The 23407-nt window shown below is 50.0% G+C and overlaps 1 protein-coding gene across 1 annotated transcript in view; it reads right to left on the bottom strand.

Annotated features, from left to right (window-relative positions):
- Nucleotides 1-16194, bottom strand: part of CNPY1 (canopy FGF signaling regulator 1) — a 93963-nt gene extending 77769 nt beyond the window's left edge. The window contains exon 1 of the mRNA XM_033193063.1: nucleotides 16129-16194. The gene's annotated coding sequence lies outside the window, so the exon portion shown is untranslated. The remainder of the gene's footprint in view (nucleotides 1-16128) is intronic.
- Nucleotides 16195-23407: the final 7213 nt, after the last annotated feature.

The following is a 23407-nucleotide window of genomic DNA, read 5'->3' as shown; positions in this document are numbered from 1 at the left end:
GCCAAGGCAGAACAGGGCCAGGAAGTAAGGTGGCGGCCAAGAGGTGCCCATCAGTCCCATGACAAGGCCTGGTTTGGGGGCTCCGTGGAGAGCCCCCAGCCACTGCCACTCTCAACTACACTTGTGGAGCTGGGTGGTGCGCGATGACTTTGCCAAGCTCCATGATGTGGAGCTGCAGCCTCTGCAGCAGAGCAGGTGGTGGAGGACGAAGGGGCCCTGTGCTGTCTGCATTTTCCCTTTCCCAAGTTCCAAGTAGAGAGCCAGGCCCGGTGCGCCTTCCTCCCAGGGATGCTTGGGATGCAGCCCAAGGGGACACCTGTGTCCCAGGCATGTTTAGGAGCAGCCTGGGAGAACAAAAGCAGGTTATGTGGCAGGCTGGGAACTCTGAGGAAGCCCTGAGCCTCTGCGGCACAGAGAGGAAGAGACTGTAAGGCTGATTCCCAGGATGGTGGGGGGCCTGCAGTCTGCACTCCTATCCCAGCAAAGCCTCAGATACCCAAACTCCCATGGAGATGACTCCTCCAGGCGGAACTGGGGCTCTTGCACCTGCTTGGTAAAAGCCGCTGGGACCAGCTGCCTTTCAGGATCGAGAACAGGAACGCATGTGTGGAGAAAGTTTCATAAACGTCTCAAACAAGTGCACTGCTCCTGTACTCAAGTTTCTGAATATAAAACCATAGTCTCTACCCCTTCCAAAGAGGCCCAGGCACATTGCGATGACATTTACAGTCATCATCATGGTTATTCTATGCATGTGGTTTCAGAGGGGAGGAATATCTGGCATTAGAAGACCAAGATTCAAGCCTCAGTTCCACCCGCGTGTAGGCTGTGCGGCCAAGGATAGGTCACTAAGTCTCTACAGTCCTCCATTTGCTCACCTGTAAGTGGATTAACAATGCTTTCCATCTGCAGGGTGGTGCAAGGGGTACTTAGGATCCTGTACCAAAACTACTGCATAACACAGAGATCAACACACAAACACAAGCCAGGGTCCTCTATCCACCAGACCAGAGCCCGGACCACACCTGCCATCTGCAGTCATTTTCCTGGGGTAGTGCTTGCTCACATTCTGCTGTGCATGTAGTCACGGGGAACAGGCTAAATGAAGGCCTCTTTCGTTCAGCCTGAGTTGTCCACCCAAGGAAAGACTCCAGCAAGCTTGCCTGGAGGCATATTAGAGCCCATGACCCCAAACAGTTGACCTGAATACTGTGCAAGATGAAAATTCCTGGGCGTCATTCTGGCCAGATGTCCAGGAGCTGGTGAGGATAAAACTGCTAAGTTGGGGAGAGAGATGGGTCCCTCCTGGGAAACTGCAGAACTGCCTTCTGCTAACTGCACTACTGGGCACCTGCCTATTGTTCTGGGAGGGGCACAGGAAGGAAAGTCTGCTTTTCTGTACTGGGGGAAAGTCTGCTTTTCTGTCCTGGGGGAAAGTCTGCTTTTCTGTACTGGGGGAAAGTCTGCTTTTCTGTACTGGGTAAGTAACTTTCAAGGTTAGGATAACCTGACTGCACTCACCGAGCCTTTAGAACAATGACCACTGTATGGCGCATCCCAGGATGGGGCTGTTTATCCTGAGGCTTGTTCCATTTCCAACAGATATTGATCACATCCCTTCTCCATGCTGGGCGCTGGGGATGTGGGGATGAAAAAGCACGGCTCATTCTCCTCCAACCACCCGCCAACCCAAGCGTGTGTTCCAGTGTGCTGGCACCTGCAGAGCTCGACATGCTGATGCGACCTGTGGGTGGGAGGAGGCAACACAGAGGGAGGGTCTGAAATTCCAAAGCAAAGAATCTGATGCCTCAGCTTCCCAGGGCAGGAGTCACAACTGCCTGGAAGCAACACGCAGCAAGGGCGGCGGTGGGTACTGGACACGCTAGCGGCACTGGGCCAGAGTCCACAACCACCTGAAGCCTCAGAGCTGGCCCCTGAAATCCACCAAGACAGGGTGGCCAGAGCCTCAGATTCTCAGGCCAAACCAGTCTCAATGCTGGGCAGCCTTTTCCACGTGACATTGCTAGATCCCATCTTCAATGGATACCATAAATCTGTATTAACGTGGCATCTCACATTTAAGGAGTTTTTGAGGAAAGGTACTGTTGAAAGTTTACCCTCCGGGCAAAAAAGAATGAATAAGAAGAGAAAGAGCCAATAACCTCACCCCTCTGAGGTTTAAACCACCGACTCATTTACCAGGATATATATTTTTCTTTCATTGAATTGTTTTGTCTCTTTTACTTAGATTGAAAACCTCGTGGGCAGGATCACGTGGCCCTTTTGCCCCTGAGCATAACCAACAATAATCATTCGCTTTAAATAAATGAGTGTAAGAGTGAAGGCCTGTGTGTCTAGTAGCTACACCAACATCTGTGCAAGTGCAGAGAAACGCTGCAGCCTCCCTTCTGTTCTGTGTTGCCTTCCCTGTGCAGACAAGAAGTGAGCCCCTTTTCCTGAGGGGGTCCTCAGGTCCTCACACCTGAGGGGGTGCCCGGGCTAGCCAAGAAGAGTGCAGGGAGGTGTCAGCATGCCCCATTTGCACAGGTGACTGCCAGGCTTGAAGGGGGCCCATGGAATAGCAAAGCCCTGGAGAATGAATTCAAATGAGAAGGCGAAGGAGCAATCTTCCCCTTTTGGCATAAGGAGGGACAGCCCAGGAAAGGGGCCCTTGCAGAGGACAGGTGTAGAAAAGGCTGCACTTCAGGGAAGGTGACTTTGAGGGTCTGAATATTTGTATCGCCCCAAAATCCACATGGTGAAACTTAAGCCCAAATGTGATGGTATTAAGAAGTGGAGCCTTTGGGAGGTGATTATTCATGAGGGCAAAGCACTGGGTGGAATTAGTGCCCTTATGAAAGAGGCCCAAGAGAATGTATTCACCCCTCCCACCACGGGAGAGCACGTCGAAGACGCTCCTTATAAGAAACCAACCCTCACTAGATGCTGAAGCTTCGTGGCTCTTGATCTTGGACTTCCCAGTCTCTAGAATAGTGAGCATTAAATATCTATTGTTTTTAAGTTACCCAATCTAAGGTATGTTGTTATAGCAGCCTGAAGAGACTAAGAAAGAAATTGGTACCAGGACTGGGGATGTTGCTATAACAAATACCTAAAAATGTGAAAGCTGCTTTGCAGCTAGGTAACGGGTAGACGCTGGAAGAGTTTGGAGGTGCCTGCTAGAAAAAGCCTACATTGCTGTGAACAGAACATTAAGGACAATTCAGGTATGGGCTCAGAAGAAGAGGAGAGCCTCTGAGAAAACCTCAATCTTCCTCAAGATTGATAAGAGGTCAGAATGAGAATGTTGGTAGGAATATGGTTAGTAAAGGCCATTTTGGTGCAGTTTCAGAAGGAAATGAGGAACGTGTTATTGGAAAGTGGAGGAAAGGCCATCTTTGCTATAAAGTGGCAAAGAATTTGGCTGAATTGTGTTCATTCCTAGTGCTTTGTGGAAGGATGGATTTGTGAACAATGAAATAAGGTATTCAGCAGAAGAAATAACTAAGCAAAGTGTTGAAGGTGCAGCCTGGCTTCTCTTGACTGCTTATAGTAAAATGAAAGAAGAGAGAAATGAATTAAAGATGACATTTATAATCAAAAGGGAAGAGAACCTAAACATTTGGAAGATCCTCAGCCTGGCCATGTACAGAGCAAAAAAGCATGTTTAGGGGAAAAAATCAAGGGTGTAGCCAAACAACCACTGATAAGGAGATTGGTATGGAGAAAAGGAAGCTGGATGCTGCTCATCAAGACAGTGGAAGAGTGACCCCAAGAACTTCTGAGCTCCTCAGGGCTGCTCTGCCTGTCACAGGTCCAGAGTGCTAGGGCCTTGGGGATAGAATGATTTCAAGGCTCTCTGCTGCCCACATTCCAATGCAGTGTTTCTTGGCCACCCCAGGTGTGGCTCAAGCAGGCCCAGGTGCGGCTCAGCCCACCCCTCTGGAAGTCACAAGCAGTAAACTCTGGCAGCATCTATGCAGTGCCCTCTCCATAGGAGCTGTGGGGACATGGCTCCCTCCATCCAGATTTCACAGGATGACCTGGAGAGCCCCAGCACCCAGGGAGACAACTGACACAGAGGTGGGGCCACCTCAGAGAGTTCCCACCAGGGCAATGTCCAGTGGAGTTCTGAGGGCAGGAGTGCCCACGAGACTCCAGTACAGTAGAGCCAGCAGCCCCAGCCTGCGAGGGCACCAGGCATGGAGCTGCAACCCGGGAGAGCTTCGGGAGTGACCATATACCACACCCTCCCTGACCCCTCCATTCAACCACTGAATCTTTCAATACCTCCCAACTCACCTCCTCTTCACCCCCATCTTCCTCCCTCCTCTGAACAACTGCAGACCCATCTTCCAGGCTCCTCTCCCCACTCCAGACTCTCCAGAACTTTCTCCACAGTGATGCTGCTAAAAACCAACCCAAATATGACCCAAAGACCCAAAGGCCAAGTTCCACCAAGGGTTCCCACATTGCCTTGAGGATAAAGGAGATTCGTATGGAAAGAAGGAAGCCGAATGCTACTTATCAGGACAGTGGAAGAGGGACCCCAAGGGTTATCCTGTGCATTGGCAAAAAAGCCCTGCACGAGGGGCCCCTGGCTGCAGCACAGCAGCACCATCCTCTGGGCACCTTGCTCAGAGCTCCATACATGCACTGCACCTCTGTGCACAGGCTGCCCTCAGTCTGAAAGGCTGAGCCACCCGTCCCAGCAGTTCCTAGTCCTTCAAGACTTAGTCAAGATTAACTCCTCCAGGAAGACTTCCCAGAGCATTGTCCTGCCCCTCCGTGTGAGTCTGAGCCCTGCTCCAGCACCTTCAGCCTCTATCGGAACCCCCCACCCACCAACCCTCCATAGAGGGGCTCCCTGGGCGGGGTTGGGCACCACTCTCCCTGGACCTTGGCACTGAACATAACTTCCAGTCTGGCACACAGTGGACAGCCAGTAAAATGTGTTTCTGACACATCAATAATGGACTGACGTGAAGCAAGTCACAACGACCCCAGGACTCCACTTTTCCACCAAATGAGGGGATATTATGCAGTGAGCTACAAGACCACTTCCAACCCTAGTATTGCACCAATTGCCCTTGAACTAAAGCCACTGAAAACAAAGCCTGGTATAAGAGGGTCTTTCTTAGACAGAACATAGCTGCTCTCATGATCTGTCATGCCACGTGACACGCTATATTCTGCAGGCTGCAATGCTGCAGCATTTGTGACCTTGGGAACCACAATTCTGACACAACAGATTAGACACTAAGCATCTCTAACTATCATTAAACTTCCCCAGCAGCAAGGCGATGATCAGATCAGACCTCAATTCTGCTCTCAGTTGTAATAGGAGTTTAGAGCCATATGTGCCTCGTTGCCTGAGGCACAGTAAGGCTGTGTTTAACAGGGCTCACGCTAGGGAAATAATGTTCCAACGGATCATAAACAATATTGCATTTGCATCGTGAATGTTTCTCCCTGTTTCCTCTCATCATAAGAAAAGCTGTATGCATTTGGTTCATCCTTTCCCAAACACATCCAGCCTGTTTTACCAGAAGCGCACGGGGAGAAAAACCTCCTCCTGTCTAATGGACCCTGTTAATCTGAGCACATCTGAGCTGTACCTGGGGCTCTGGTCAAAACCACATGCCTCAGAAATGACTGCAAGCACACCCAGACCAGGGTGGGAACGAGGAACGTCAGATCAGCCAGACTCCTCCTGCAACACGGCCCGTCAACCCTCTACTCCAGGGGGCTCATCTTTTCTCTCGGCCGATTCTTCGACGTTTCAGGCCACACACAGGGGAGACAGTGTGTTTATATGTATATGTGTTTATGTGTGTGTATGTGTATATGTGTGTGTTTGTGTATGTTTGTGTGTGTGTTTATGTGTATATGTGTATTTATGTGTGTACGTGTTTATGCATGTATGTTTATGTGTGTTTGTGTGTGTGCGTGTTTACATATGTGTGTTTATGTGTGTATTTATGTGTATGTTTATGCAGGTTTGTTTATGTGTGTGTTTGTGTGTGTGTTTGTATGTGTGTGTTCATACTGCAGTGCTTTCGGGGGATATCAGGTATCCTTTTAATGTTTCTCAAAGCAGCACATATAAACCTGGCCCCCACCGCACCTGCAGGGCTCACTCCCCAGAAGCAACACTTCCAGCTTTGCAAACTGTTTCCTGCTGAGTTCCACATTTCCAAATAGCCATGTACTGCCATCTCTTAGCATTTCAATGTTGCACTCACTGAACTTCCTACTTAGGATGAGGAGTTAGCTTAGTAACTGCCCCCGACGCACACACACAGAGCTGCACACACACACACCCCGAGTTGCACACACATGCAGAGCTGCACACACACACAGAGCTACACACACACGAAGCTGCACACACATGCACTGTTGCACACACATATTCTCATGCCCGCTGTGCTTTCCCCGAGCCTGGGCATGTGGTCGTTTTTGTTAAATCCATGTCTAGCATTAACATTGTTATTGTGAATCTGCCTCTCACCACCGAGCCCCTGGACTTGATTATATTTCCTTTCTTGTACAAATTTTGTATATCCTGGATGGAGTTAACTGACTTTTTTCCTTTCACTTAATTTTCTACACCCACCTTAAATTCACAGCTAGCTTTTTGGGCAGAGCTCAACCTCCCTCTCAGCATGGTAAAGCAAACCTTGATTAGCTGAACCAGGCACTTCCCTATCAGCTCCCCCATGTCCTGGATTCCATGCCTCCCTTCTTGTTTACTCCCCTCTTTAAATGGAACAAAATCTCCAGGAGCTTCAAAAAAAGGGTATTTTGAAGCTTTTTTTTTTTTTTTTTTTTTTTTGAGGCAGGTTTCACTATGTTGCCCAGGCTGGACTCAAATTCCTGGGCTCCAGCGATCCTCCTGCCCCAGCCTCCCGAGTAGCTGGGACTACAGGCACGCAGCACCACACCACAGTGAAGATACTTTTTGAGACCTTATAAAATTATAAATATCTTTATTCCACTCTCATACCTGATTGATGATTTACTGGGTATGGGATTCCTGATGGGAAGTCATGTTCCTTCTAAATTCCAAAGGCTTATCACGGAATGTGACCTTCTAGCTTGTGCTTGAAAAGGTGTGGAGCCATGAGAATGTCCCCCAATGCCTCCACCCCACACCTGCTCCTCCACCCACCACCTGCGCCTTCATCCTCCCACACATGCCTCCTTCTGCCCCCACACTTCCATCTGCACCTTGCATTTCCAGCTATCAGGAGCATGGAATGGCTCAGAGTCCCAGCTGCACCGCTCTGAAATCTGTGGCCACATCTGTGCAGCCAGGGAGGCACATGACAGGGTTCCAAGGCAGCGCTGTTCTTGGGGGACCCTCGTCTCCTCTGACGGCCGTGAACGCATGAGGATCCTCATGACCTTGGGCTGCCGCAGGCCACGGCTCTCCCCCATCCTTCCTCCCATCTCCATCACTGGGGTGTCCTCCTCTGAGGCCCAAGAACTTTTCCCGCCCCCTCCAATTCCTGTCCCGCAGCCGCGTTGCCCTGCGGGATCCGTGCATGTGCAGTTCTGTCTTCTCATCCGCTTCTCACAGGAACCAGACGGACCCAAAAGTCAAAATGGCATTTTCCTTTGATTATTTGTTTGATGTGCTTTTTCTCTGGCAGCTTTTAGAAGCTTCTCTTCATTAGTGCTGTCCTGAAACGTCGTGACAATATGCTTTCGTGTGAGTTTTTCCTCCCTTATGTGTCTGGGCATTCAAGGGGCCTGTGTTTATTTCCTGTGGCTGCTGAAATGCAGCACCGCGGGCTGGGGCTCACAAACATCCGAAATGCATTGCCTCCCAGCTCTGGGGCTGGGAGTCCCAGAACAAGGTGCCAGCGAGGTTGGCTCCTCTTGGAGGTCCCTAGGGAGGATCTGTCCAAGCCTCCTCCTGCCTCGGGTGGCTGTCCAGCCGTGGCGCTCCCTGGCTTGTGGCTGCTTCACTCCTATCTTCACATGGTGCTATCCCTCTGCAACTGTCTCTGTCCAAATGTCCCCTTACAAGGATACCAGTCATATTAGACGGGGGGCCCACCCTGCTCCAGCAGGACTTTATCTAAACCTAACTAATCACATCTACAAAACCCTGTTTCCAAATAAGGTCACCCTGGGGTTAGCATTTCAGTGTATGAATGTGGAGCAGGGGACACAATTCAACACACACCAGGGTCCCTTTGATTTGGAAACTCAGGTCCTTCCACCCGCCGTGGGCTCCAGCCTCACTTTTGGGAGTTCCCACTTGTTGGATGTCGGGCTACCACAGTGAACTTCTGATGTTCTCGTCTTTTTCATGTATTTTTAAATGCTTTGTCCTTTTTTTCCTGGGAAACATCTTTTTGTTGTTGTTTTTAGAGGTGAGGGTCTCAAACTCCTAGACTCAAGCAATCCTCCCGCCTTGGCCTCCCGAGTAGCTGGGATTTCGGGGCACTCACCACCATGCTAGCTGGGAAACGTCTTTAGCATGTGTGGAGCTACTGAAATGTTAACCCTCTGCCGTGCTGTGCCGTCACTGACAGGGCATCCCGAGCTTGTTTCGGGACTAGCCCCACTCTCACTTCCGTGGACTAGAGGTTTCAGCCATCCCTACGCCTTGTTGGTTTCCTTTTTATGGCCCCTGCTGGGGTTGTTTTGTTTTATCTGTGTATGTTGTATATGTTCCTGTCTATAAGTATTCACATCTGTTTCTGTGTGTTCATATCCGTTCCTGTCTGTCTGCTTTGTATGTTCCTGTCTGCATGTGTTCATGTCCATTCCTCTGTGTGTTCACATCTGTTTCTGTGTGTTCATATCCATTCCTGTTTTATATGTTCCTGTTTTATGTGTTCACATGTCTGTTTTGTGTTCCTGTGTTTTATGTATTCACATGTGTGTGTGTTTTGTTTTGTGTGTTCCTGTCGGTTGTGTTCATACGTGTCTGTTTTGTGTTCCTGTGTTTTGTCTTCACATGTGTTTTATGTGTTCACATGCATGTCTGTGTGTGTTTTAGGTGTTCCTGTCTGCATATTTTTATATGTGTTCCCTCACTTAGGAGGGCAGCTCTTTTGGGTCCATTTGCTGAGCAGGTGGGGCAGAGCCCAGGGGCTGTGGCATCCAACCGACCACCAGTGCTGCAGGGGCTGTGCTGGACCTCAGAACGGACGCAGAGCCAAGCTGCAGCGCGCCTCAGCTCACCATGGGACATCAACCTCATCGGCCCCTCAGGATCCAGCGGCCAGCCACTGGGTCAGAAGGCCCCAAAGTAAGGGGGATCGTGGCGGAAGCAGTTTAGGGGACTGGGGAAAAAAATAGGGCTGAAAAGCCTCAGTGTTGGTGCCACAGAGAGGCAGGCAGGTGTGGCTCACTCCCAGTGCCTGAGGATGGGGACAGGGATGCAGGGGGCATGGGAGCGGGAGAGCTTTGGGAAAGTCGCCACTCCACCTGGAACCGGCCCTCATGATGCAGAGACATGGTGTGTGCTGTGAGCACAGGCATGTGACGTGTCACTCGTATTTCTTTCTGAGAAGTCAGAGTGTCTGTGATAAAGTCAGGTGTCCAGAGGCACAAGCACAGCCAGGCAGTGCTTCCCGTGGGACAATGAGCTCACAGACCGCGTCCTTCTAACTCCCACTGCGCTTACAATCTTCACACAGGCGCTTAATTAGTCCCCAGTGGTTTCAAGTTCAGTAACTGGGTCTGTTCCCTTACAGTGTTTACCTCCACGCAGAGGGGTGTACTCCCCTTGCCTGCAGAGCCCCGTACTGCCTGGCACCAGCCTCCATGGGGGCACAGGGTGAGGACCTGCCACAGTAACCAGTCTCTGGCTCCTCGAAGCCTGGTGGGACTCCAGCAGCACCAGCATCGACTGGGCACCAAGAAATGCAGATTCGCAGGCCCGCTGTAGGAGGTTCTGCACAGACAGGAGCCCAGCCTGGACTTCGCACACAGCTTCCAGTCTGGGAAGTGCTGGCCCTGCTTGTCCTGGGCTGGGAGTCACATGGCACAGGGTGGACCTGCAAGCCCCCCTCCCTTCTCTGGACCTCAGCATCCTTCTGTGGGAGGTGAGAGTCTGTCCAAGCTGTTTTCCCAGACCCTGACGGTCTGCTATTAATTGAAGGAGGCTCCAAACAGAGCAAGTAGAGCCTGTAAACATTTGCGTCTGTGCAGGGGCCCACCCGGGACCTAAGTGGACATAAAGTTGTCATTTCTTGCAACTTAATTATTTTATAGAATTTTAGAACTGGCAGATATCTCAGAGATCATGCACATTGCACCCTTGATTTTCACACATGAAAGAACGGAGGGCCACATCGGTTATGTGGCTTATAGGAGGCCAGAGAAGCTATCGGCAGTGGTGAGAGCCTGGATATCTAAATGGACAGCAGCCAGACCAGCTGTGGACACAGAGCCTGGAGATACAAGCTGCAGCCACCAGTCCGGGAGCTGGCCCACTGTCCACAAGTCAGGGGTACAGGAAGTGAGGCCACTGTCTCTGCAGCAACCAACCCAGGAGAAGGCCCACTTTCTACAAGCCAGGCTTGTGAGAAGCGAGAGCACTGTCTCCACAGGAACCAGCCTGGGAGCCGGCCCGCTATCTACAAGCCAGGCTGTACGTAGTGAGGCTGAGGCCACTGTCTCTACAGCAACCAGCCCTGCTATTTACAGGCCGGCTCCTGGGCTCATTGGAGAGGTACGGGAAGTGAGGCCACCACTGTCTCTACAGCAACCAGCCCAGGAGCCGGCCTGCTATCTACAAGCCAGGCTTGTAAGAAGCGAGAGCACTGTCTCCACAGCAACCAGCCCTGCTATTTACAGGCCGGCTCCTGGGCTCATTGGAGAGGTACGGAAAGCGAGGCCACTGTCTCTAGCAGCCACTCAGGAAGCCAGACCATAACCCTTGTAACCATCGGCCCCAAAAGGCCGGGGCTTGGTTCATAACTGCCACTTCCCTAATTGTTGTCCCCACTTGCAACTCAGGACCAACCAGAGAAAACCAAATGTGCCCCCAGCCAATCTCCTGGTGAGACAGGACATGATCTCTTGACCCCTTTGAGGATGGCAACTGGAGTGGCTGGTTTGGCACTGCCCTGCCCCCGCCGTACACGCTGGCCACTCCTTGCAGGAGGGAGCATGCAAGTGAGTGAGTCAGGGAACTGCAGCAAACAAGCGCTTGAAGCTGCCCGTGGCTCCTCTCTGGCGGGAGTGGACTCCGAGAGGGCCCCGCAGTGCTGGAAGCTGCCTGTGGCTCCTCTCTGGCGGGAGCTGGCTCTGTAAGGGCCCGGCAGCAGCGTCCAAGCATGTTACAACCAGTGCTCTTTCAGCTCTGCGGTCCAGGGACAGCCAAGTACCAACCAGCTCAGTGGAGGGTCAGGGTGGCAGCCCCTGCCTTCTCAACACCCGGGTTCTTGTCCACTGTCCAGGAAGGATCAGGCCACGCGAGCTGTTTGAAAGGTGATGAATGCGGAAGACGTTACTAAGTGGTGGGTGGCTCTCAGCAGAAAAGAAGGCTGGAAAGGGGATGGGAAGGTATCTCTCCCAGAAGCCCCGCCCGCTCTGAAGCCACACTGTCTGAAGTTAGCCACGTGGAGCCACAGCCTCTGATGCTCAGCTGCTTGTGTTGCGCTGCCAGCTGAAGTCTTTTATGGGCAGAGGATGGGGCGGGGCAGGCCAAAAAGTTAACGTTCAGGTAGAAAAGTGAGTCAGCTGTTTTCACTTAGGGCCACGGTTCCAGGCTTAAGGGTGGGGCTTTGCCGGGAGCCCAGCCCTTGTGCGTCACTGGGACATGCTGCTTCTGAGCCATCTCCAGGTTCCCAGGACAGCAGCCTCCAGCCAGGGAACCGGCCTGGTGCTCAGGCAGGAGCCTTCTTTTCTCACAGTGAGGCCTACCCATCCCCTGCCCACATTGGGGACTCTGCCAAACACAGGTGAGGGAGTGGCCCCCTTGCTGGAGAAGGTCCTGAGTTGTTAGTGGGGACAACAATTAGGGAAGCGGCAGTTATGAACCAAGCCCGGGCCATTTGGGGCTGATGGTGAGAGGGGTTATGGTCTGGCTTCCTGAGTGGCTGCTAGAGACAGTGGCCTCACTTCCTGTACCTCTCCAATGAGCCCAGAGCTCACGGTCCCTTCCCTCTGCTCACTGTCCCTTGCCTGGTCTTCAGTTGTTCCCACAGCAGTGAAGCGGGGATTGGATGCCAGGCCTCTGGGTCCTTTTGCCAAGCTCTCTCGATAGCCACACTGCCCAGAAGGAAAATATGAGTAGTTTTGACAAGAAAGTCGTGGCTGCTGTTAGCTAGTGACTGGGCCTCAGAGGGCGGCTGGGAGGCCCCCGGCAGTTCTCGCGACGTTTCTTTGGTGACATGCATTCTAAGGCCCAGACAATCAGTTGACCACTAGACTTCGAGAATTGTTTTCTCTAACGTGGCACTAGCCAGCTGCATGAACCCACAGTCATCCGCCTCTATGTTGGGGTCACATCTCTTACTTGCTGTCACACAGATTCTAAAATGGGCCCGACTCCTACCACCTCTGCACAGTCTGGGTTTGGCCACCCAGTTTCCTCATGGAGGCTGAGATGCCTCAAGAGCGTTTCTGTACTCCAGTTGCACGTCCCCAGGCATAAGCGCACATTAAAGTCCCTGAGAGGCCGTGCCTAGTTTGAGTATTTTTTCAGTCACTGTGCAGCGTGACAGTCGAAAACACAACTGACTCAACTAAGTCAGATGGGTGCAGAAACCTTTTGCATCATTTTAATATGAAAATTCCCCCGGGTTTACAATGTGATCCATTGAAAAGAAGGTTTAAAGAAACAATGCAGTTTACAATCCTAAATCCAAACTCCTCCTAAAAACAAATATTTCAGGGAATGAACCTCGGAGGAGAAAAAAAAAAGTACAAAACCCCAGCATCTACTTTGATTGTGATTCGTGAGAGAAAGTTCCCACGATCCGAGGGACTTGGGGTTCTCTGTGGCCACCCCGCAAAGCCGAAACGTGGGAAGGAGGGCACAGGATGATTGACTTTGATCCTGGCCAATCACCTGCCCCTCTGAATGACCTTTTCTAGCTCAGGTGCCCGGCTGGGCTCAGGTGCACTCCTGGGAATGTGGAGTGCTTTTCTCCTGCTCATTTGGAATTCCATCCCACCCAGGACCCTGGCCTTCCTCTCTGCGAGCCCTGGTTTTCCAAACTGATAGCTCCCTTCTCTGCTACACTACAACCCACACTGCAAGAGAAGCTTACCAAGCACACACTGGCACTCAGGTTTGTTATGAATGACAGCACTGGTTCTCAAGTGAGGACCGGGGAATAGGGGATTGGATTCAATACTGGAGCCTTTGCAAAACCCAGAAGCTTGGGTCTCTGGTCCTTCTCCAGGGGAGGGCAGGCCAGGCAATCTCAAGTTAAGAACTCTTCAAAAATACCCAGGAACCGTGGACAGACCCACTGGCTATTTCTCTACTATCAAAGCATGGGAACAAATCACGTGGGTGCCCTGGATAAAACATGTCCTTGGCGGGGTGCGGTGGCTCACGCCTATAATCCCAGCACTTTGGGAGTCCGAGGCAGGTGGATCACTTGAGGTCAGGAGTTCAAGACCAGCCTGGCCAACATGGTGAAACCCCATCTCTACTAAAAATACAAAAAAAAAAAAAAAAATAGCTGGGTGTGGTGGCAGGTGCCTGTAATTCCAGCTACTCAGGAGGCTGAGGCAGGAGAATCACTTGAACCCAGGAGGTGGAGGTTGCTGTGAGCTGAGATTGTGCTGTTTCACTCCAGCCTGGGCAACAAGAGCAAAACTCTATCTCAAAAAAAAAAAAAAGAGTCTCCTTAAAACACACCAAATCCATGACATCAGGTTAAAATTAACATCTGAGACTGCTGAATAGGAAAGCAAATGAGGCAGCACTGGAGAAGAGGGAACAAGGCCTGGTGGCCAGCAGACTTGCCCGAGGAAGGGCATCATTGTTTGCATCAGCTCCTAGCACCCTTCACCACAGCCAAGCCCCACCCAATACCTTAGAAGTCTCCTTACCCCTCTAAGCCCCGTGAGCTTGCCCCCAGGAGAACTGATGAGGCAGGAAAGTGCAGGGGTGTTTTAGTACCTCTGTCCCGTGTCCCCACAAAAAGCATCAAATCACAGGGTATTTCATAATCTAACTTAGTGTTACACCATCCAGCCACTTCTTCCTATGCCCTGCCCTTAAAGGAAAATGTCCCCACAAAGCTGAGCTCCTGAGCCCTCTGGCTGGTGCTGCCACTGCTCTGCCAGCTCTGGGGTGCTCCCAGCTCCCCGACTTGTGTGGTCACTCCTGCACCAACCAGTGGCCAGGACAGCCAGAGCTTCCACTAGGCCAAGGGCAGCGGGTCAGCGTAACGCATCCTTCTGCAGGGCACTCGGACCTGCATCTCACTAGGCCAAGGGCAGCTGGGCAGCGTAACGCATCCTTCTGCAGGGCACTCGGACCTGCATCTCACTAGGCCAAGGGCAGCTGGGCAGCGTAACGCATCCTTCTGCAGGGCACTCGGACCTGCATCTCACTAGGCCAAGGCAGCTGGGCAGCGTAACGCATCCTTCTGCAGGGCAGTCGGACCTGCATCTCACTAGGCCAAGGGCAGCTGGGCAGCGTAACGCATCCTTCTGCAGGGCACTCGGGCCTGCATCTCACTGACCGTTGTGTTCTCAGACCTCGCTCACTACCTAGCACAGGGTGGGGATCAAATGGCTGCCCAGACAATGCAGCTCCTGGAGGCTCTCTGGTGGTACTGCGTCTACCTGCTGCCTCCACCTCCCAAGAGCCCAGCTCTCCACAGGACTCATGGGAGCCCACCCAAGGCAGAGCCAAGAGCCAGCCCCAAGGACAGACGCCATGGTGACCCCAGGATCACCCCTGCCCTTTCCACACTGAGGCCAGGCTCTCAGACTCACTGTACATGAGAACCACCTGCAAAGCTTAAACATTCCAGCTGCACCCAGACCAGCAGCACCCAGACCAGCAGGGCCCAGACCAGCGCCACCCAGACCAGCACCATCCAGACCAGCACCACCCAGACCAGAACCACCCAGACCAGCAGGGCCCAGATCAGAATCATCCAGACCAGCACCATCCAGACCAACAGGGCCCAGACCAGCATCATCCAGACCAGCACCATCCAGACCAGAACCACCCAGACCAGAACCACCCAGACCAGCAGCACCAGACCAGCACCATCCAGACCAGAACCATCCAGACCAGCACCATCCAGACCAGCACCATCCAGACCAGAACCACCCAGACCAGAACCACCCAGAGCAGCAGAGCCCAGACCAGAACCATCCAGACCAGTACCATCCAGACCAGCAGCACCCAGACCAGCACCATCCAGACCAGCACCATCCAAACCAGCAGTGCCCAGACCAGCTGCTGCACCCAGACCAGGGACACCCAGATCAGCAGTGCCCAGACCAGCACCACCCAGACCAGCAGCGCCCAGACCAGCACCACCCAGACCAGAACCACCCAGATCAGCACCACCCAGACCAGCACCATCCAGACCAGCACCACCCAGACCAGCACCATCCAAACCAGCACCACCCAGACCAGCAGTGCCCAGACCAGCTCCTGCACCTAGATCAGCTGCTGTATCCAGACCACCTGCTATACTCAGACCAGTGGCACCCAGACCAGCGGCACCCAGACCAGCGGCAAATAGACCAGCAGTGCCCAGATTAGTAGCTCACAGACCAGCTGCTGTAACCAGACCAGCTGTGCCCAGATCAGCTGCTGCACCCAGACCAGCTGCACCCAGACCAGCAGCACCCAGACTAGCTGCATCCAGACCAACTGTAGTAGCACCCCTGGGGCTGGGCCCCTGCACAGACATTTTCAAAGCTCCCAGGAGACTCTGCTGTGAGCCAGGTTAAGACCCTCAACCCAAGACATCCTTATCATGCCAGGCTTAGGACGCCCGCTCCTTCTTCAGCTAGTGCCCTCACCTTTGTTGTTCCACAGTCAGGCCACAATGCCCACAACTGTTTAGATTAAAACGGAGACCACCTCCCTTCACGTTTCACCATGAATCCCTCCCCCGCCACAAAAGCTGTAATCCAGCAAGCAGGTGGAGAAGAGTGTGCTCAAAGACTAACCTACATGGGAGAGATCAGGTTTAAATTAACATCTGGGACGGCTGACAGGGAAGGGAAAGCGCACAGAGGAAGGCAGGAGGGGAAGGAGGAAGGCAGGAGGGGAAGGAGGAAGGCAGGAGGGGAAGGAGGAAGGCAGGAGGGGAAGGAGGAAGGCAGGAGGGGAAGGAGGAAGGCAGGAGGGGAAGGAGGAAGGCAGGAGGGGAAGGAGGAAGGCAGGAGGGGAAGGAGGAAGGCATGGAGACCAGTGGATATGCTCCTCCGGAGGGCGAGGGTGTTCTTTCCATCCACTACCAGTTCCCTTTACTTGACTGAATGTTGTAACCCCAGATTTCCTATGTTGAAACCCTAACCCCCAAGATGAAAGTATTTGGAGGTGGGGCCTTCGGGAGGTGATGAGATCATGAGAGTGGAACCCTTGGAGCCTTTCCACCACTGAGGTCAGAGCAAGAAGATGGCCCTCTGCAACTTGGAATAGGGCCCTCCCCAGAACCTGGCCACGCTGCGCTGGCACCCTGGCCTCAGACTTGCAGCCTCAATAAAAGCCTGTTGTTTACCAGCCACCCAGCCTGATACGTTCTTCCAGCAACCCAAACAAACTGAGACATGAAAGTGGCGTTGTTCGTCTGGGGTAATATCTGAGGTTCACTGCCTCATGCCAAGGAAATCAAGGACGTGGACACATGAGGAGTGAGGTTAAGAGTGAAAGTTGAATAGGCAAAAGAAAGAGAAAAGCACTCTCCTGAAGAGAGGGACGGTCCTAAGAGGGTCTTCTGGTCCGAGGTGAAGTGCAGGAGGTTTTTTAAATGAACTTGAGGCAGCACTGTCTGATGTACATAAACCACAAAAGATTGGTCGCATCAGGTGTGCCATGTGCATGATGTGCAAAGAACTGGTTAGGACTAGGTGTGCCATTTGCATTGCTCATGAAGAAGCTGGCCGCCCCAGTCTCATTTTTTATTTTATTTTATTTTCTTTGAGACAGAGTCTCTGTCACCCAGGCTGGAGTGCAGTGGGTGCCATCTCAGCTCACTGCAGCCTCCGCCTCTCGGGATCAAGCGATTCTCCTGCCTCAGCCTCCCAAGTAGCTGGGCTTACAGGTGCCCACCACCACACCTGACCAATTTTTGCACTTTTAGTAGAGATGGGGTTTCACCATGTTGGCCAGGCCGGTCTCGAACTCCTGATCTCAAGTGATCCACCTGCCTTGGCCTCGCAAAGTGCTAACATTACAGGTGTGAGCAACTGCGCCTGGCCTGCCACCCCAATCTTTTATTATGTAGGTGGGTTCTCTACCTGGCTGGCACCATGTTGCCTGTCTCATTACTGTGCAAGTGGTGACAAAGGAAAGGGAAGATGGCGCCTCCATGCTGAACATGCCCGGCCCTCAGGTAGACCTTTTCTGTTGGCACAGCTGCCGGCATTCACCCGTGCAAACTTCCAGCTTGCTTATTTATGTTTGCAGCTCTATTTTTCAGGCTACTCTTTGTTTGTTAGAAAAGAAATGGGCCGGGCGCAGTGGCTCAAGCCTGTAATCCCAGCGCTTTGGGAGGCCAAGATGGGCGGATCACAAGGTCAGGAGATCGAGACCATCCTGGCTAACACGGTGAAACCCCGTCTCTACTAAAAAAATACAAAAAACTAGCCGGGCGAGGTGGCGGGAGCTTGTAGTCCCAGCTACTCGGGAGGCTGAGGCAGGAGAATGGTGTAAACCCGGGAGGTGGAGCTTGCAGTGAGCTGAGATCTAGCCATTGCACTCCAGCCTGGGCGACAGAGCGAGACTCCGTCTCAAAAAAAAAAAAAGAAAAAAAAAGAAAGGAAATGATTTGGGGACTGCTTCTTGTTAAAAGGGAAACCTTGCCAAGGACTCCTTTACCGTTACTACCTACCTAAAATAATTTCTTTCTAGCTCCTGTATCAGCATCCCCAGCCCGCCCTCCCTTTCACCTGGTCCCTGTCCCGCTCCACCCTGTCCGCTCACAATTGGCACCGATTTCCTTGATTGCAGAGATGCCTGGGAGCCCCAGAGCAACCTGTGCCTGGACCCCAAAAAACCACAGAACCTAGGAGGGGCAACAAGAGAAACGATTAATTATTAGAAATAAATTGCATACATTAAAACGATGGTTACAGAAGGTCAGAGAAGTCAAGAATTTAGGCTTTAGATTTTAAAACCACAGTGTTCTGAGTCCAAAACATCTGAGGAATATGGGAAAATGCCTAGTTTCTCTCCAGGGAATCCCACATCCAGCTATTTTATTTGTTTCAAAGCGTTTTCATCAGATTTTAAAGATGGTTTACTGCCTGAAGATGAGAGGAATGCTTGTCGGAGTAATTTTTCATAGTTCTGCTCTTTTATCCAACTAGATCAAGAAACTAAGCAGGTGTTTAGGAAAACGGCTGCATTTTGTACCTGAGGGAGCTTCAGAAGCAGTGGAGATGCAAAATGGTTCTCAGATCATCCAAACACATTTTGCATCTGGAAATATGTACATATTCATTTACCTTCAAATTCCTACAGTGATGCCTTCTGAAGTTGCCAGTTTTCCCTTCTGTTTACAGTGTTGATGCCTCATCTCCAGAAGGTGGGGAATGTTTTGTTTTGTTTTTGTTTTTTTAGACGGAGTCTCGCTCTGTCACCCAGGCTGGAGTGCAGTGGCATGATCTCGACTCACTGTAACCTCTGCCTCCCAGGTTCTCCCACCTCAGCCTCCCGAGTAGCTGCGACTACAGGCACGTGTCACCACGTCCGGCTAATATTTTGTATTTTTAGTAGAGATGGGGTTTCACCGTTTTAGCCAGGATGGTCTCCATTTCCTGACCTCATGATTGGCCTCCCACCTTGGCCTCCCAAAGTGCTGGGATTACAGGTGTGAGCCATCTGCCTGACCTGGAAGGCGGGGAATGTTCTTTTTGCTGCCCAAAGCAGGCAGGATTCTTGAGACTTACTCATCGGCCAAAAATATTCCTCAACTGCAAATCTCTTAAAGGCCACCTGGATCACCTTAGTCCCAAGCCTTGCCCAACTGGACACATCACACAACCGTCTACCAATGGTGCCTAGCTTTGGGGTTCTTCCAAACCACAGCAGCAAGCTCACAAATGCCTCCTCAGCACTGAGCAGATGGAGGGTGTCTGTGCTGAACATCCTGTGTCTCAGTGTCCCATCCAAGCTGTCTGGGGCTGGCCCCTATGAGAAAGGCTCCTCACTCATTAAAAACACAATAACATGGCAATGTGGGGTGGAGAGTGACAGCCCAGACCTGCTTTGAGGTTTGGTTCCCAAAGCTCACTTTGATTTTGTTCTGTTTTCTTTCCTAATAGCCATTTGATGGTCTGAGAGCTCCAAATGAGAACACAAACTTAGACTAAATAAACTGCTAAGTTGAGAACTTGGATCGACCAGCAGGCATATCTTCCTAAACTGTGAGTCATTACCTAGGTCTCAGACTGGCCTTGCCAAGTGCACTGCATTTTTGAAGTGGCCTAAATGGGTTTGTTCTGCTCCCATAGATCAGTCCTCATGCTCTCCCAGCAGGAAATTGTGAAAGAAAATGTTCTGACTCAAAAGGAAAAGAAAAATGTGCATCTTTCATCAAATACTAAAAGTTATTTGATGAGTCATATTTCAGTTTGAAACTGCTTGCAGATGAGTCTTCTTTTACTCTCACCATGTAACCCATGCAAAATTTGCATCTAAGCATAATAAAGATGAATAAGATCTTGCATTTCAAGATTTAGTAGTTCAAGGTACTGGTGTTTCTGCACCCCCCAAAATGAATGATATTATTAATAATGTGTTAACCCAAGTATTTTAAGTAAATAAAATATATTTGAAAGAAATAGGAAGCATATTTTCCCAAACAGAAGAATTCCTTTGTAATGCAATTAATCAAGTGCTACTTTTAAATTATTCACCTTATGAATTCGAGTTTTGAAAATCTCATTTTTCTAAAGCAGAATAGACCTACCCAGCCTGGTTTGAATGTCCTGTCCCCCGCCCCTGATTTCCCTTTGAACAGACGAAACAAAGAAAGTCTGCAACCTTCAATGCAATGGCTTCCCTAAGGAGTTCCAGTTACTCACGCATTCTCTAAAATCCTATACCAACTCTGCTGTTCAAGGACCCTTTATATAACGTCAACAAGATCTCTAGCGTTTCCTTATCATCACCACCACCATCACCATCACCATCTCCATCACCATCAAAGCTGTTGCAGAACCAACATGGGATCATCAAACTGTAAATCTGGATTGTTTCGGAGCATGTGTTCAATTTTGGATGAATTGACAGGCCATATTAAACAACACATGCTCATATTACATATTATCCAGAAATATAAAACAGGCTTAAACCCTTGATCATTTCAGCCCTATATTCTTTTTTTTTTTTTTTTTTGAGACGGAGTCTCGCTCTGTCGCCCGGGCTAGAGTGCAGTGGCCGGATCTCAGCTCACTGCAAGCTCCGCCTCCCGGGTTTATGCCATTCTCCTGCCTCAGCCTCCCGAGTAGCTGGGACTACAGGCGCCCGCCACCTCGCCCGGCTAGTTTTTTTTTTTTTTTGTATTTTTAGTAGAGACGGGGTTTCACCGTGTTAGCCAGGATGGTCTCGATCTCCTGACCTCGTGATCCGCCCGTCTCGGCCTCCCAAAGTGCTGGGATTACAGGCTTGAGCCACCGCGCCCGGCCATTCTTAAGACTGGTCCTTTTCAGGTGCCGTTCACACGCAGTGCCGAGGACAGCCAGCAGATGGCAGCACCAAGGCTCAGAAAGAGCAGAAACCAAGCGGGAGCTAAAGGGGCGTTCGATGCCCACTGTGATATCGTCAGGACACCTAAGAAAGGCAAATTATGTTCTTTCTTCATTATTTTCTTTCTAAACACATTTGACAACCCACCTTTTATTAACACGTCTGCATCCTCTGAAACAATGCTTTTGCACACCACCACCCTCCTGCAGCACAAGGTCTCAATCGGGGATTAAGAAGGCTAAGATCCTGTATAAAGAATATTTATGTCTTAATTGTCTTGAAAGCTTGGCATGGTAATTGAAGAATTCAAAGGTCAAAAAATCTACTTTGTCTCTCTTATTTTTCAGAAAATCAAGAAGCCAACCACACCAAGATTGATGGAAATACATTTTCCTTGTCTCTTCCACATATTATACTAAGTGGTAATGTCAAACTGCCAGGAGTTTCTGATGCTTTCTCTCTAAAGGTGAATATGCCTGAGTGTGCCCCGATAGAGATGCTCACTTATAAGTAAAAGGAAGAGCAGAGAAATAGCAAAATAAGTCATCACAAGGATAGTAAACACTGGAAAAAATGTTTAACCTCACTAGCAATCAAATAAAAAAAAAAAACCCCACCAAGATGTCATGATTCACTATCAAATTATTGCACATCAATATGTATTAATAATGAGTCCTACATGAGAGAAAATAAATTGATCCAACCTTTCTGGAGGGAATTGGAGCCAGAGACTCAGGAGCTTTAAAAATATTCATAGCCTTTGACTTTATTAGCAACCGTCTTGGGACTCTAACCCGAGAAAAAATCTGAAATCCAAAATACGGAGTCAAGATTTTTCACTCCAACGGTATGTGTAACAGTAAAACGCAGGACACATTCTAAATATTGCAACAGAATAGTAACTCAATTATATTTATATGACTGTATATATTTAGTCAATGAAATCATGCCCATACACACTTTCAGAGCTAAGCATCTGAAAGGATATAGGCAAGCTGTCTCTAAATAGTAGGATTATTGATCGTTTCATGCTATTCTTTTGCTCATCTATGCTTTTAAGTTTTATGCAACAAACCTGTTTTAGGAGGAAGAAAACCAGTAAAAGAGACTTCATATAAAAAATTGGTTTACTTACAGCATAGGAGCAAGTATTTATAATAAAGTATTAGGTGGATAAAAGGGAGATACAAATTCTCTATACAGTCTGGTCTGAACTATGTGAGACCATACACTGTACATAAAAGAGGGAGATAAACCAAAAGTGGTTCTCACGGCGGGGTTACGGGTAATTTTATTATTTTCTCCATTTTATGTTTTCTACAATGAGCCTACATTATATTTTATGTCAGAAAATAATAATTCTAATGAAAATTTGAACTGTGATCCATAATACAAATTAACTGAAAATAGATCATCCATACTTAAGTGTAAAACCTAAAATCATAAAACTTCTTGAAGGAAACATAGAAGAAAATCTTGGCAACCTTGGGTTACACAAAGATTACTCAGGACACTAAAAATACAACCCACACGAGAAATCGAAAACCTGGACTTCATCGAAATTTAAAACTTCTACTTTTTGAAAGACACTTAGGAATATGAACAGACAAGCCAGGGACTGGAAGGAAATAATTTGCAAAGCACAGATCTGAGAAGGACTCCTATTCACTTTATAAAAAGAACGATGAAAACTTGATCAAAAGAAAACCCAATTTAAAAAATGGGCAGAAGGTTCGAACAGACATGTCACCAAAGAGAGTATATGGAGGGCAACAGCGCTCGTGGAAGAGCTCAACACCCCAGTTATCATTCGGGAAAAACAAATTGAGCCACAATGAAATACTGCAACCCATCTATTAGAATGGCTAATTTGTTTTGGGGTCTCACTCTGTTGCCCAGGCTGGAATGCAGTGGCACAATCTCGACTCACAGCAATCTCCGCCTCCCAGGTTCATGTAGTTCTTCTGCCTCAGCCTCCTGAATAGCTGGGACTACAGGCACCCGCCGCCATGCCAGGCTTTTTTTTTTTTTTTTTTTTTTCCCGCATTTTAATAGAGACGGGGTTTCACGGTGTTGCCCAGGCTGGTCTCGAACTCCTGAGATCGGGCAATCTGCCCGCCTTGGCCTCCCAAAATCCTGGGATTACAGACATAAGCCACTGCACCAGGCTAATATTTTAAAAAACCTGGCAATACCGAGTACTGACAGGGACTTACAGCAGCTTCTGCCATATTCTGCTGGTGCAAGTGGCACAGGCACCTTGGAAACCGACTGGCAGCTTTTTATCGGTAAACATCAGCTTCCTTATTACTCACAAATTTCACTGCTCGGTATTCACCCAAGAAAAATGAAAACTTAGGTCCACACGAAACCCATATACAAAAGTTTATAGCACTCATGTATGTAGGTATGTATGTATGTATTTTGAGACCGAGTCTCTCTCTGTCACCCAGGCTGGAGTGAACTGGCGCGATCTCAGCTCACTGCAAAATTTGCCACTCAGGTTCAAGCGATTCTCGTGCTTGAGCAACG

Source organism: Trachypithecus francoisi, unplaced genomic scaffold (assembly GCF_009764315.1).
Source record: "Trachypithecus francoisi isolate TF-2019V2 unplaced genomic scaffold, Tfra_2.0 Lachesis_group4, whole genome shotgun sequence".
NCBI classification, from domain to species: Eukaryota; Metazoa; Chordata; class Mammalia; order Primates; family Cercopithecidae; genus Trachypithecus; species Trachypithecus francoisi.
Note: the sequence above shows the minus strand (reverse complement) of the source record. Positions and strands in the feature narration are given on the sequence as shown.